The following is a 13,404-nucleotide window of genomic DNA, read 5'->3' as shown; positions in this document are numbered from 1 at the left end:
TAGTATTAGAATGCCTAGCAAGAGCAATACGACAAGATGAGAACATAAAGGGGACTTAATATGGAAAGATGAAGTAAAACTCTCCCGCTTTGCAGATGATATGATCTTGTTTTTAAACCACCCCTTGGAGTGCCCTCCCAAGTTACTCGAGCTGATCCAAAACTTTGGCAAGCAGTGTATAAAATTAACCCTCAAAGATCAATATGTATTCCAATAATGAGATGAAGGTGGCTGAAATCAGGAAAGCAACTCCTTTTGTAATAGCCTCACAAAAAATAAAATACCTAGGAGTTAACTAAATTGAAGGACCTCTATGATGAAAAATTTAAAAACCTGAAAAAATAATTAAAACAGAACTAAGGAAATGGAAAATCCTCCATGTACCTGGATTGGGAGGATTAACATCTTGAAAATGGCTACACTGCCAAAGGTTTCTACAGATTCAATGCAATACCCATCAATATCCCAACCTTATTCTTCAATGAAAGAGAAGAAGCATTCCAAAAATTCATATGGAACAATAAAAGAACCCGAATAGCAAAAACAATCCTTAGCAGAAAGAACAGTGCTGGAGGAATATCAATACCAAATTTCAAACTCTACTACAAAGCCATAGTAATCAAAATAGCTTGGTACTGGCACAAGAACAGACCTGAGGACCCATGGAATAGGACTGAAGACCCAGAAATGAACGCTCAGACCTATAGCCACCTAATCTTCGATAAGGGAGCTAAAAAAATAGAATGGAAGAAAGACAGCCTCTTCAATAAATGGTGCTGGCAAAATTGATTAATCACCTGTAGAAAACTAAAGCTAGATCCTCATATATCACTCTGTGCCAGAATCAACCAAATGGATCAAAGACCTTGAAATAAAAGCAGACACCCTGAAAACATTGCAGGAAAAAATAGGAGAGATTCTAGGTCTCCTTGGAACAGGCCAAAATTTTCTTAATAGAGACCCAGGAACACAACAAATCAAAGGTTGGAAAAATGGGATTGCATGAAACTACAGAGCTTGTTAATTGCAAACGACAGAGCTAGCAAGATAAATATAAAGCCCACAGATTGGGAGATCTTCACTAACCATACAACAGAAAAATGCCTCATATAAAATATAATTAGAACTCAAAATATTAAATCCCCCAACAACAAATCCTCAAAGAAACCATCGCCTGATTAATAAGTGGGTTGAAGACTTAAACACAGACTTTTTCTGAAGAGGAAATAAGAATGGTTAGCCAGCAAAAGACTGGAAGTGCAGCCATGGCTGCACATAGCAGAGTGCCACCCCTAAAAGGAAAGCTAAGGGATAGCACCTAGGCTCTCAGCAGAATCTTCAGACTGGCACAAAACAAAAACAAATGCAAAAAAGACACAGAGAGTTAGACAAAACCCTGTGATATTTAGCCAAGAAACACTGTAAGTAAATTTGTTAGACATGATGATAAATTCTGTAGGTTATTTTAAAAACCTGATAGGTAGGCACTTGAGTCTCATGGCTGTAATTCTAGCTAGTTAGGAGGCTGAGATTCGATAGTGATCATTTAAAGCCAGACAGGGAGGAAAACTGATGAGAATCTTATCTCCAATTTATCACCAAAAAGACAATAATAGAGCTGTGGATCATGTAGTAGACAGCTAAATTTAAGCAAAGAACTTCTGAGACAGCATCCAAGACCTGAGTTCAAGCCTCAGTACTGGCATAAAACCATGAGAGATCTGACTTTCATTTGATTTGCCATTCACATCAAGTACTAATCAAGTGTAATGTTTTGTTTTCTTCAAAGTATTTTTCTAAAATTTACATACTGACAGCAATTTCCTAGAATGAGGGGAGAGACTGTTATTTGCTCAAAACTGTCCATTGTTACCCTGGCATTGGTGGATCACACTTGTCATCCTAGTTACTTAAGAGGCTGAGACATGAGGATTGTGGTTCGAAGTCAGCCCAGGCAGAAAGTCCCTGAGATTGTTATCTCCAATTAACAACATAAAAACAGAAGTGGAACTGTTGCTCAAAATGGTAGAGTGCTAGCCTTGAGTGCAAAAGCTAAGGGACAGCACCCAGTCCTTGAGTTCAAGACAAATGATTGACAAAACAAATAGTTCATTTGTGGAGCTGCTCCCTGGGCTGCCCATACTTAGTCTGCAGGGGAAACTGTCTAACTGGGGTGTGCTGATTCCAAGTAACCAATTTAGAAGCTGTCACTAGGTTGATTATGTGAGCATGAACTGGGCATGCCATTCCTAGCCATATGGTAGCTAACAGGGAAAACAGCTTTCAGGGACTGAGTTTTTGAAAGGAATTTACACATCTATTTTGATAGAATAATACTGAAAGTGGCCACTTATACAACTTGTACCTAGGATGGCTATTTATCTCCGGACTCTTCCTCTGGCACATAGCTAGGAGGCTATTTCCTGCTGCCAACTCAGAGCTTGTGCACATCTAATAGCTTTAGACCTCAAAGGAGGCATCTACAGACCATGCAGGTAGCAGTTCAAACCTCACATGATTGCCCTGCCCTTGCAAAATCTTTAGTTACTCAAAGATTCAAAGAGTGAAGCAGAAGCAATCCCTTACACATCTTCCTAATTAGGGTGAGGGACCAATGATAGACAGGTCGAGAGAACTGAATGTGGTTTTCTGTTGGAGGGAGGGGGCAATTAGTGTGTTGTTTAGATTTGTACTCATAAACTGACCCTGTACCTACACCCCAGCCATTTGCCTTGAATTATATTTTGAATGAGGTCTCACAATTTTTCCTAGACCATCTGGAGCTTTGAAGCTAACAAGAGGAGCACTGCCAGACCCAGATGCTTGATGTGTCTGGGTGGTGCAAGGGGGTGGATTCAGGGATTTGCTCCCTCTTGCTTAGATTTCTTTTCATTAGATTTCATTAGATTTCACTTTATTCCTTGAGCCATGCCACTGGTACTCACAGACAGTTGTGGGGAGAGACTGAGGCCATGACAACTTTTTACCTGGGCATAAGTAAAAGCAAGTTTCATCCACATTAGCCTTTGCTCCAGAATTACCTAGAATACCAGGATTGGTCACCAAAAGCTATTAGAAATACCACATGAAAACACACACTCTACTGAATCAAAATGCCACTTGACTACCACATACCCAGTAGGTATGAGAAACTTTGCATGCCTTTTGGTATATTAAGTCCAGTATAGGAAACATGGTCCATTCAGGTGCATAAGCTGAGATCAAGTGGCATCCACTGGCCAGGGAAACAATTTCTTCCTCAACTGGTTGGCCTCTACATTCAAGAACTAGATGGAACCATAATTGTGCCACGTAGGAGAGACAGGAGTATTCTGATCAATCATTGGCATCACTGAACACCTAGAGAGAAACACAGAAGGAGGAACCCACAGCAGATGAAGGTGGCCATGGCTTACACTTTAAACTTGCTCCCAAACAGCAGTTGGCATCCCATTTTTCTCTACCCAGTGACCTCATCATAAGGAAACCTGGGGAGCAGACCTGTGGACCAAGTGACAGGACAAAATACTAGGAGGCAATTCCCTCTGCAATAGTGGAGCCAGAAGAGAGCTCCTGTATACTTTGGTCCTATAGGGCCCCCAGCAGGTGTCAGCATGCACCGCAGGTGGAAGCTCAAACCCACCCAGCTTTGCTCTGCCCCTATGGAGTCTTTAGTAGCCCAGATTTTTCCATGGCATACAAGCAGTGACACTTGGGCCTCACCTTCCCAATTAGGCTAGAGACCATTCAGACACAGTAGAACCGAGAGAAATGTAGTATTTTAATGGGGGGGGGGGTGAATTGTTCCAGTTGTATTCCTAAGCCAGCAAAGTTCCACTGGAACTACACACTGTTCATTTGAAGTTGAGTTATATTTTGAATAAGGCCTCAGAATTTTCCCCAGATCAACTTTTCCTTCGAATCAAGCAAAACATACACACCATAATTCTGACATACATTGTGTTTGTGTGTGAATGTTGGTGTGTCTGAGTTTGCCTTTGCATGAATAAATGAAGAGATATGAGACTTTGATTCATGGATTCCTCAAATTTTGCATTGCTTTCTTCCTTTTGCAAACCATTCAATCATCTGGCCTATACCTCCAGTTTGATCTGCTATTTTGTGGAGGTTGAAGACACATCAACTCTCTTCTTGGGCTGTGTCCAAATGATAAATTCCTGACTTAGTTCCCTTAGTACCTACACTAATGGGAGTGAACCCTATAACTAGCAAAAGTGAAATCTTTACAATACAAGCCCTACTGAACAATACTGGCACCGTGTCTTGACAGACAAATAGGACATCAAGTCTTAGGGCACTTTTTCTGACTGCAACCAGCAGGGAAGCCTTAGGGGTCTGGACCTTGCCACTCCCCTTAGCAATCCCTTGCTGCAATTGGGTGGGGAATTCCAGTTATACAAACAACCTGGAAAACTATTCCACATAGCACTTAAAAGACTGCTGTTCTGATTAAGTAATGAGTAAAAAAATTGCTAACATTAAAAAAAGGGTTCTTGAATGCTGGGGAAGCAAATATTATTTTCTGGTAGATTATACAACTCTAGAAATTCCTATTATTTTTGATGCCAAAAATATCCAAAACACCCCCAAATACTGCTTTAAAAACTAACATACTGGGCTGGGAAGGTGGCTCAGTGGTAGAGCGCTTGCCTTGCATGCATGAGGCCCTGGGTTCGATTCATCAGCACCACATAAGCAGAAAAAAAAAGCTGGAAGTGGCACTGTGGCTCAAGTGGTAGAGTGCTAGCCTTGAGCTGAAGAGCTGAGGGACAGCACCCAGGCCCAGAGTTTAGGCCCCACGACCAGACCCCCCCCCCAAAAAAAACTAACATACCAAATTGATTTTATTAGAATGTAGTTATTTTTTCACAACATTAATGCAAAATGCAAGACTCAGGTTGTACATGTATATTTTGAAATGAATATATATTATACACACATACCTTTGCAATATATATGTGTGTATATATGTATACATATATACATATATGTGTGTATATGTATACATACATATATACCCATATATACACACATATATACATATATACACATATATACATATATATACATATGAGTATATATACATATATATACATATATGGGTATATATAGACATGTATATTTTGAAATGAATATATATTATACACACATACCTTTGCAATATATATGTGTGTATATATGTGTGTACATATATACATATATGTGTGTATATATGTATACATACATATATACCCACATATACCCACATATATACACATATATACATATATATACATATGGATATATATGTGTGTGTATACATATGGGTGTATATGTATGTATACATACATATGGATATATGGAAACAATTACTGTTTCAGTTTCCTGGCCAATACAGCCTCCATTTGTAAAAAGCAGTAACAATTTCAAGGCATTTATCATTAGCCTCTTTTGCCGGAACCAACCCAGTTTCATGTGAATTTTTCCACTTCATGTAGAACACCATTTCTCCATTATGTTCTGTGACACCAAATATTCGTTCAGGCTCAAGATCTCTAGGAAAGCCGCTTGGATTATCACCAGCATCTCTTTTATCATTTGATGTGCTATTATCATATTCACTGGCAAATGAACTTACTCCTTGAGAATTTTTAAAAGCCCTAAGTCAGCAACAATCTAGTTTCTTCTGGTTCCCAAGTATTAACAGCATCTGAATATCCTTTCCATTTCAGGAGATATTCTACCTTGCCTGCTATTACATGCTGGTCCACTATTTTCTCCACTTCAAATATTTCAATCTCTGGTTCTTCAACTTTTTCACAGTTTCCACTCTGTTTCTTCCTTCTTTTTGGCAGTGTTGTTTCCTTGGCGGCCATTTTTTAATTACAGATTTGAGGAGCTATTATTGTTCACCTCAGATGCTCCAGGTCATGATCTTGTAGCCACTCTTGCCAGCAAGCCTCAAGCTCCAATCACCTCCAATGGAGGTTATTCGTTAATTTTTATTGTAAATACTGGGAAAAGAAAAATACATCAATCTGAATAAATTGTGAACCTTCCTAAATCACCATGCATGCAGTTTTGGAAAATGTCTATCCCTGTAGCAAGCTCCTCAGCTTCAACTTGGCTTCTAGTAATAGACAAACAAAGTACACCAAATAAGCACTTCCGGGATGTTAAAAGCTAAATTATCATTGGAACCAAAACTACAAAATAGGCCAAGCAAACACCAAAAATATCTTTAACAAGCCACACCATAAACAAGCTATGTAAATAAAGATTTGTTTTAAAAAACCACCTCATAGGATTTTGAGAGAAATATCTTACCTATAGAGGAACACTGATTTAAATACTAGCATAGCACATTTCTCTTCTGAATCCAGGAAAGTCTGGAAGGAAATGGTACATTTTTCAAATATAAAATAGTGTCAATTCTGAATTCCAGGATCAGGAAAAATATCCTTCAGTAATTGTGAGAAATAAAGACATTCTCAGATGACCGACAATTTTGGAAAGCTTCTTTAGATGCATCATTATATAAATATGTTCATACTTAGAATGACTAGGAACAAAACTATGCAAAGTGTACTCAAAACACTAAATAAGCCCAAATATTTGAGCACCCCAAAAAAGGCAAGAAACAGAAAACAAGAGAATCAGAGAAACTAACAGAAAAAAATGATAAAATATTAGAATTAATATACTTTCTCCCAAGTCTTTCCATTTCCTTACAAATGGGGCACTGTCATTCTTTCTGATGGAAGTATAGAATTGCATTGTGTATATATACCACACTTTCTTGAGCCCTTCGAGCACTGAGGAGCATCTAGGGTGATCCAATATCTTAGCTATTGTAAACAATACTGCAATGAACATGGTTGTGCTAAGCAAAGTAAGCCAAACCCAAAGAAACATAGGTTGCTTGGTTTCCCTCATTTGTAATAATTACAATGTGACTATGAATCTACAAGCAAGTCCAATAGATAGTAAAAGATAAAAAAATTACACTTGGACATGATAAATTAAACAGAACTCTAAGCATTCACATAGTGAGACCAAAGGAGGTTATTCTTAGGAGAGGATAATAGCTCAATAGCTATGTGCATATGATCATATAAAATTATGTTAATTTAAATGAACTCCAAGAAATGGAAACAAAAGTGTTTTTTAAAATTGTACTCTTTGTGTTTCATTAGCTTCCTGTTTTTTCTCTTTTATCACTGTTGTTGATTTCTGTGTCTTTTATGTAAGTTTATCTGATTTGGGGAGGTGAAGGGGAAGCACAGAAATGGTGGAACAAAGGATGAACTAATACATCAGTGATACTAGACACTATGTGGGAAATGAACTATACAAATGGGGGAAGGGGTTTGGGAGGAAATATGTGGGAGAAAATGAGGGAGAGGATGACACTGTCCAAACAGAAATGTACGCATTATCTGAAATATGCAACTCTAACCCATCTGTACGTACCACAGGTTAAATAAATTACATGTGGGGCTGGGAAGGTGGCTCAGTGATAGAGCGCTTGCCTTGCATGCATGAGGCCCTGGGTTCGATTCCTCAGCACCACATAAGCAAAAAGAAAAAAGCCGGAAGTGGCGCTGTGGCTCAAGGGGTAGAGTGCTAGCCTTAAGCCGAAGAGCTGAGGGACAGCGGCCAGGTCCAGAGTTCAGGCCCCACCACCGGACACCCCCAAAAATAAAAAAGTAAAAAAAATTACATGTGATAAAACTCAGCATTCACTTATGATTTAAAAAACTCAGGAAACTATGCATAGAGGATTCCTTTCTCAAGTTAAGAGATTTTTACTAGCAATGCTATAGTTAGAGTTGAGAACTTGAGTGAGAGAATAAGCAGAGAGTGCCCTCTATTTTTTAAGTAGGTGAAGACCTATCTTCCCACTAATAAATACGCTCTCTCTCTCTCTCTCTCTCTCTCTCTCTCTCTCTCTCTCTCTCTCTCTCTCTCTCTCTATATATATATATATATATATATATATAATATACTTCCCAGGATGTGTGTAGAAATGGCTAGTGATGGATGGTGCCTGCCAGGCAGGAGACTTTCCCAATATGTGTGAGCTTCAGCTGCTTCCAAACTCAAAGCCCCTCTCCCACCCTTGATATTTACCCATACATTCTACACAACTGTGGATTTTTATCATTTTGGGCCTATAGAGCTGGGGTGGAGCAAGAATTGGTAAATAAATTGCTTTCTTAGGAAATAATACATGTTAGCTCTAAGTGTTTGTAATATGTATTCCTTTAAGGAATTTATGTACACTGAGATTTCCAAGAGAAAGCATTTGGCAAAAGATCAAGTTTCTGCTAAATCCAGAGGTCATTGTGAATTTTCTGATCTTTATCCAACTCAGCTGAGCAATGTTAAGGTTTTCCTTTTATTTTCTTCTCTTTTTCTTTTTTTGTAAATTTGACAGTGGTGCCTGAAATCAGAGCCTCAGGCTCTACCTTGGTTTTTGCTCAAGAGGGAACTCTACCACTTGAGCCATGCCTCCAAATCCAAGTTTTCCATACCTTGAATTGCTAAAATATACACATATGTGTATGTATTTATATAGAAATATTTGAGTTCATATACACATACATATTTGTATACATAGGTATATATTTTATATACATATGTTTATACAAAAGTACATGAACACAAAAATATTTATCACATATGTTTGATCAGATGTGATCTAGAATGTGTATATAAAACTGAATTTTCTGAGGCCAGCCTGTCTTCGGAATTCATGTTTGACCTTTTTCCTTGTCACATTTTCGAACTGACAATTATCTGGCTCATTTCCAAAAGCTTTTGCTGTCTCATTTTCAATTATCAGATTTCTTGAGCATCACGTAAACTTTTAACCAATGGTGATCCCACATAATTTGCAGTCTATTAAAGAAAGAGCAGCTAAGTTAGTCTAGGAAGACAAAATGTGGTATACCTTCCACTTAAAAATACTGTGTTTCAAACTGGGTTCTGGTGCTTCAATCCTGTAATCTAACCTGTTCAATTGGCTGAGATATGAGTATTGCAGTTTGAAGCCAATTCCAGTCTGGAAATGCTATGGGACATTTATCTTCAATTAATGTACCCAAAAAAGCCTAAAGTGGAGCTGTGGCTCAACTGGCAGAGAGCAAACCTTTAGGAAAAGCCCTCAGGGACAGGGCTCAGGGCTTAAGTTCAAGCCATAAGTCCCCCACAAAATACTACACCATGCTTTTACATGGCAATGTGTACTATCAACACATTCCCTCTTTGCTTGACTCTTAAAGTGTAAGTTTGCTGTGACTGTGATAGTTACATATATGCTAATTAAAATGCACTTTTACATTTGAAATTTGAGTTGAAATACAGAGAGATAATTTTGTTTAAGTTATATTTAGTTGTCTTCCATTGTATTTCATATCCCTTCAGCTAACAACATTCTGGTAAAAAATGAAATATTTGCATTATGATTGGGGCAAAGGAAGGGTGCTTGCTCTCACCACTCTTACTCAACAAAGCCAAAGTAAAATAAGAGAATAGTCAGCACAATAAGATGAGAAAAAAATATAAATGGTGTAGGAAATAAAACTATCCCTATTCACAAATAACATGATTTTCTATGTAGAAAATTTCATAAAATCTTATCAACATACTCCTATAATTGAATTCAGCAGGTCAGAAAACATAAGATCAGCATACAATTGGTCAAAGAATACTATATGGGAATACCACAATAAAATCCCTCTGTACAACGAATTTATGCTAATTAAAAGAAAAATTGAAAGAAAATGAGAAAAATGTCAACACAAAAACATGAATTGCAGTTCTATGTACTAACAACTAACAATAAATATAGAAGCTAAATAAACTAACAATATAGAAGTTAAAATTAAAAACACAATACTACTGGGTGCTAATGGCTCATGCCTATAATGCTCAGGAGGCTAGGATCTTAAGCTCAGGACTACAAGCTAGCTAAAGCTGGAAAATCCATGAGAATCTTATCTCCAGTAGACTAGCAAAGACCAGAAGTGAAGCTGTTTCTCAGGTACTAGAGTGGTACTCTTCAGTGGAAAAAAATTGAGAGACAGTGCCCAGACCCTTTGTTTAAGCCCAGTAGTTTCACACACACACACACACACACACACACACACACACACACACACACACACTCACACACACACTCACACACATTACCACTTAGAATTACTCCCCAGAAAATGAAGTACATAGGAACTGAACAAAATATGTACAGATTGTGTATGCTGAAAATTCCAAGCTGCTGCTGCTGATGTCTAGGAAGGCCTAAAAAAATAGAATTTAGATGTACTGCATTTGTGGATTAGAAAACCATGTAGACAAGATAGCAATTCTTCCCAAATTGATCTATAGGTTTGATGATTCCCCTCTGAATTCAAATAAGATTTTGCAGATCAAATATCTATAGGCAAAAATATGAACTTCTACTTTAGGTTGAAGTTTCTTACAAATTTGTGGAGGGGAAGGGCAAAAACAAATCGTTTAACTAGGGATACAGGTAGACCCATTGCAACAATAAGATATACAAGTCGTTATGTCGAAAAACGAACTTTACAACTTTGGTGGGGGGGGGGGAGGGAGGATCGGGTGGGGGAAGGCGCGGGAAGATGGGAAGGGATGGGAAGGGGAAACAAAGAGGAGGCAACAATGCTTGATAAGAAATGTACTCGTTATCTTGCCCATGTAATTGTAACCCTTCTGTACGGTATTTTCACAATAAAAAAATTAAATACAACTTGTAGGTAGGATTGGGAGGGAAAAACTAGGAAAGAATAAAAGAAAGGGTGATATTGTCCAAAAACAAATGTACTCATCTGACTTATGAAATGGTAACCCCTCTGCACACCACCTTTTTAATAACAATAAAAATTTAATAATTTAAGAAAAATTACAATAAATCAAAATTCAAACTAGGTTTGAGCCTTGATGTAAATAGCATAATGAAATGTACTAAAACTGTTTAAAACAACAGGAAAAAAGAGGGTTAAGAAAGAAAAATATAAGCCAAGTATCTATGGATCACAACTATAATCTTAGCTACTCAAGAAGCTAAAATCTGGAGGATAGAGGTTCCAGAAATGCCTGGGCAGAAAATATTCCATTTCTTTTATTTAATGATATTTTTTAGATTCCATGACTGAAAAAAAATCAGCAAAACAACAGGGCAGGAATTGTAGCTCAAGTGGTAGACTGAGAGCCCAGTGAATATGAGGCCCTAAAATACAGAACCTATTGCCACCAAAGAAAGAAATAAAAAGGAAACAATAACATTGAGTTAACTTTATCAAAGTACATTGCATTACATGCATAAATGTAAAAAGCATAATAAACTCATTTGTATAATTCAGTTATACTAATAAAAATATAAAAATAGCCAAGTGTTGGTGATGACAACTGTTATCTTAGCTACTGAGGAAGGAGAGATCTGAGGATCATGGTTCAAAATCAGCCCATAAGACACTTACCTCCAATAAGCTACTCAGAAAAATCTGGAAGTGGTGCTGTGTCTCAAGTAGCAAAAGTAGCTCAAGGACAACACTCACATCCAGGTCCATAGAACCAGTAAAAAAAAAATGAAAAAAAGAGGGGCTGGGAAGTTGGCTCAGTGGTAGAGTGCTTGCATTGCATGCATGAGGCCCTGGGTTCCATTCCTCAGACTACATAAGCAGAAAAAGCCGGAAGTGGCACTGTGGCTCAAGTGGTAGAATGCTAGCCTTGAGTTGAAGAGCTGAGGGACAGTGCCCAGTGCCCAGACTAGCCCAGGACTAGCAAAAGAAAAAAGAAAAAAGAGATTCATTCTACCTTAGGAAAACCAAAGTGAATTATCAAATTATAAATTCAAAACCTATCATTAGTTTAACTATATTTTATTTAAGTATAAAACTGTTATATTTCTAAAAGAAAGAACAAGACTGACTAGGTGTAGATTTCTCAGCCAAATCACCAGAACACAACATATACAACAAAACTTGAAAAATTGAATATCCGCAAAATTAAAAGTTTTTGTTCTGAAAAACATCTCTTGTTAAGTAAGTGAATGGAAAGCAGCTGTAGATAAGAAAATATTTTCACATCTGACAAAGGACTTGCAAAGTTACATGACATGACTGTCCATTAAGAAAAAGCAATTTTTAAGAAGATATTGCTGCACACCTATCAGAATGGCTTTATAGTGAGAATTTTAAACACTGAGAAAGCCCTGGTGAAACTGATCTCCTTGACTGTTGGTGGAAATACAAAATGGTACAATCTGGAAAGATTGGACATTTTCTTTCTTTGTGCAAGTCCTGGAACTTAAACTCAGCATTTGGGCCTGTTCCTGAGCTTTTCTGCTCAAGTCTAATGATTCTGCTCCCCATCCAGGTTTTTGGTGGTTAATTGGAAATAAGGTGGTCTCATGGACTTAATAGAAATATCTTCAGATCTCAGACTCTTAAGTAGTTAGGATTACAGGCTTAAGCTGCCTGTGCCAGTCTTTCTGTGTTTGTGTAGTTACTAAGGCTTGAACTCATGGCCTCATGCTCTTCTTCAGCTTTTTCACTCATATCTGAGGTTCTATCACCAGAGCCACACTTCCACTTCCTGGCAGATTTTTTTTTTTGGTCCAGTCTTGGGGCCTGAACTCTGGGCCTGGGCGCTGTCCCTCAGCTCTTCAGCTCAAGGCTAGCTCTCTACCACTTGAGCCACAGCGCCACTTCCGGCTTTTTTCGTTTTGCTTATGTGGTGCTGAGGAATGGAACGCAGGGCCTCAGGCATGCAAGGCAAGCACTCTACCACTGAGCCACCTTCCCAGCCCCATTGGCAGATTCTTTTAGCACTGAAAATATTCTTATTATCCAACCCTGAACATATACTTAACAGCTAGCCTAGCAACTTAACATCTGAGTATTTAGCATGGTGAAATGAATGCACAGAAAACTCTACATGATTATTAATACCATTTTTTCTTATTTATTTTTGCAGTGCTAGACTTTGAAGTCAGGGCCTTGTGCTTGTGAGGAAGGTTCTCTTACAATTGAGCCACAACTCCAGCCATTCTTGTTCTGGTTATTTTTAATACCAACTGGGCCTTACATTCAAGGACTGGGCACTGTCTCTGAACACTTTTTTTCTCAAAGATTCATGCTGAACCACTTGAGCCACAGATCAACTACTAGCTTTTGGTCATTTAACAGGAGATAAAATTCTCTCACTGACTTTCTGACTAGGCCTGTCTCATTTTAATATCACAATAGTTCTGAGATGGCCAAAACAAGATTTGCTAGAAAAGGAAATTGAGAGATAAAAAGATTTATACTTTAGACATTTTACAGTTCATTAAAGGATTCTCTAATCCAATGTCCTTATTTTACAAGAGTAAACCTG

At 37.9% G+C, this 13,404-nt stretch overlaps 1 pseudogene; it reads right to left on the bottom strand.

Annotated features, from left to right (window-relative positions):
• Window positions 1–5,377: 5,377 nt before the first annotated feature.
• Window positions 5,378–5,876, bottom strand: LOC122111742 (annotated as a pseudogene).
• Between the last annotated feature and the right edge of the window lie 7,528 nt (window positions 5,877–13,404).

This window comes from Dipodomys spectabilis, unplaced genomic scaffold (assembly GCF_019054845.1).
Source record: "Dipodomys spectabilis isolate Male_0828 unplaced genomic scaffold, ASM1905484v1 ptg000087l, whole genome shotgun sequence".
Lineage (NCBI taxonomy): Eukaryota > Metazoa > Chordata > Mammalia > Rodentia > Heteromyidae > Dipodomys > Dipodomys spectabilis.
Note: the sequence above shows the minus strand (reverse complement) of the source record. Positions and strands in the feature narration are given on the sequence as shown.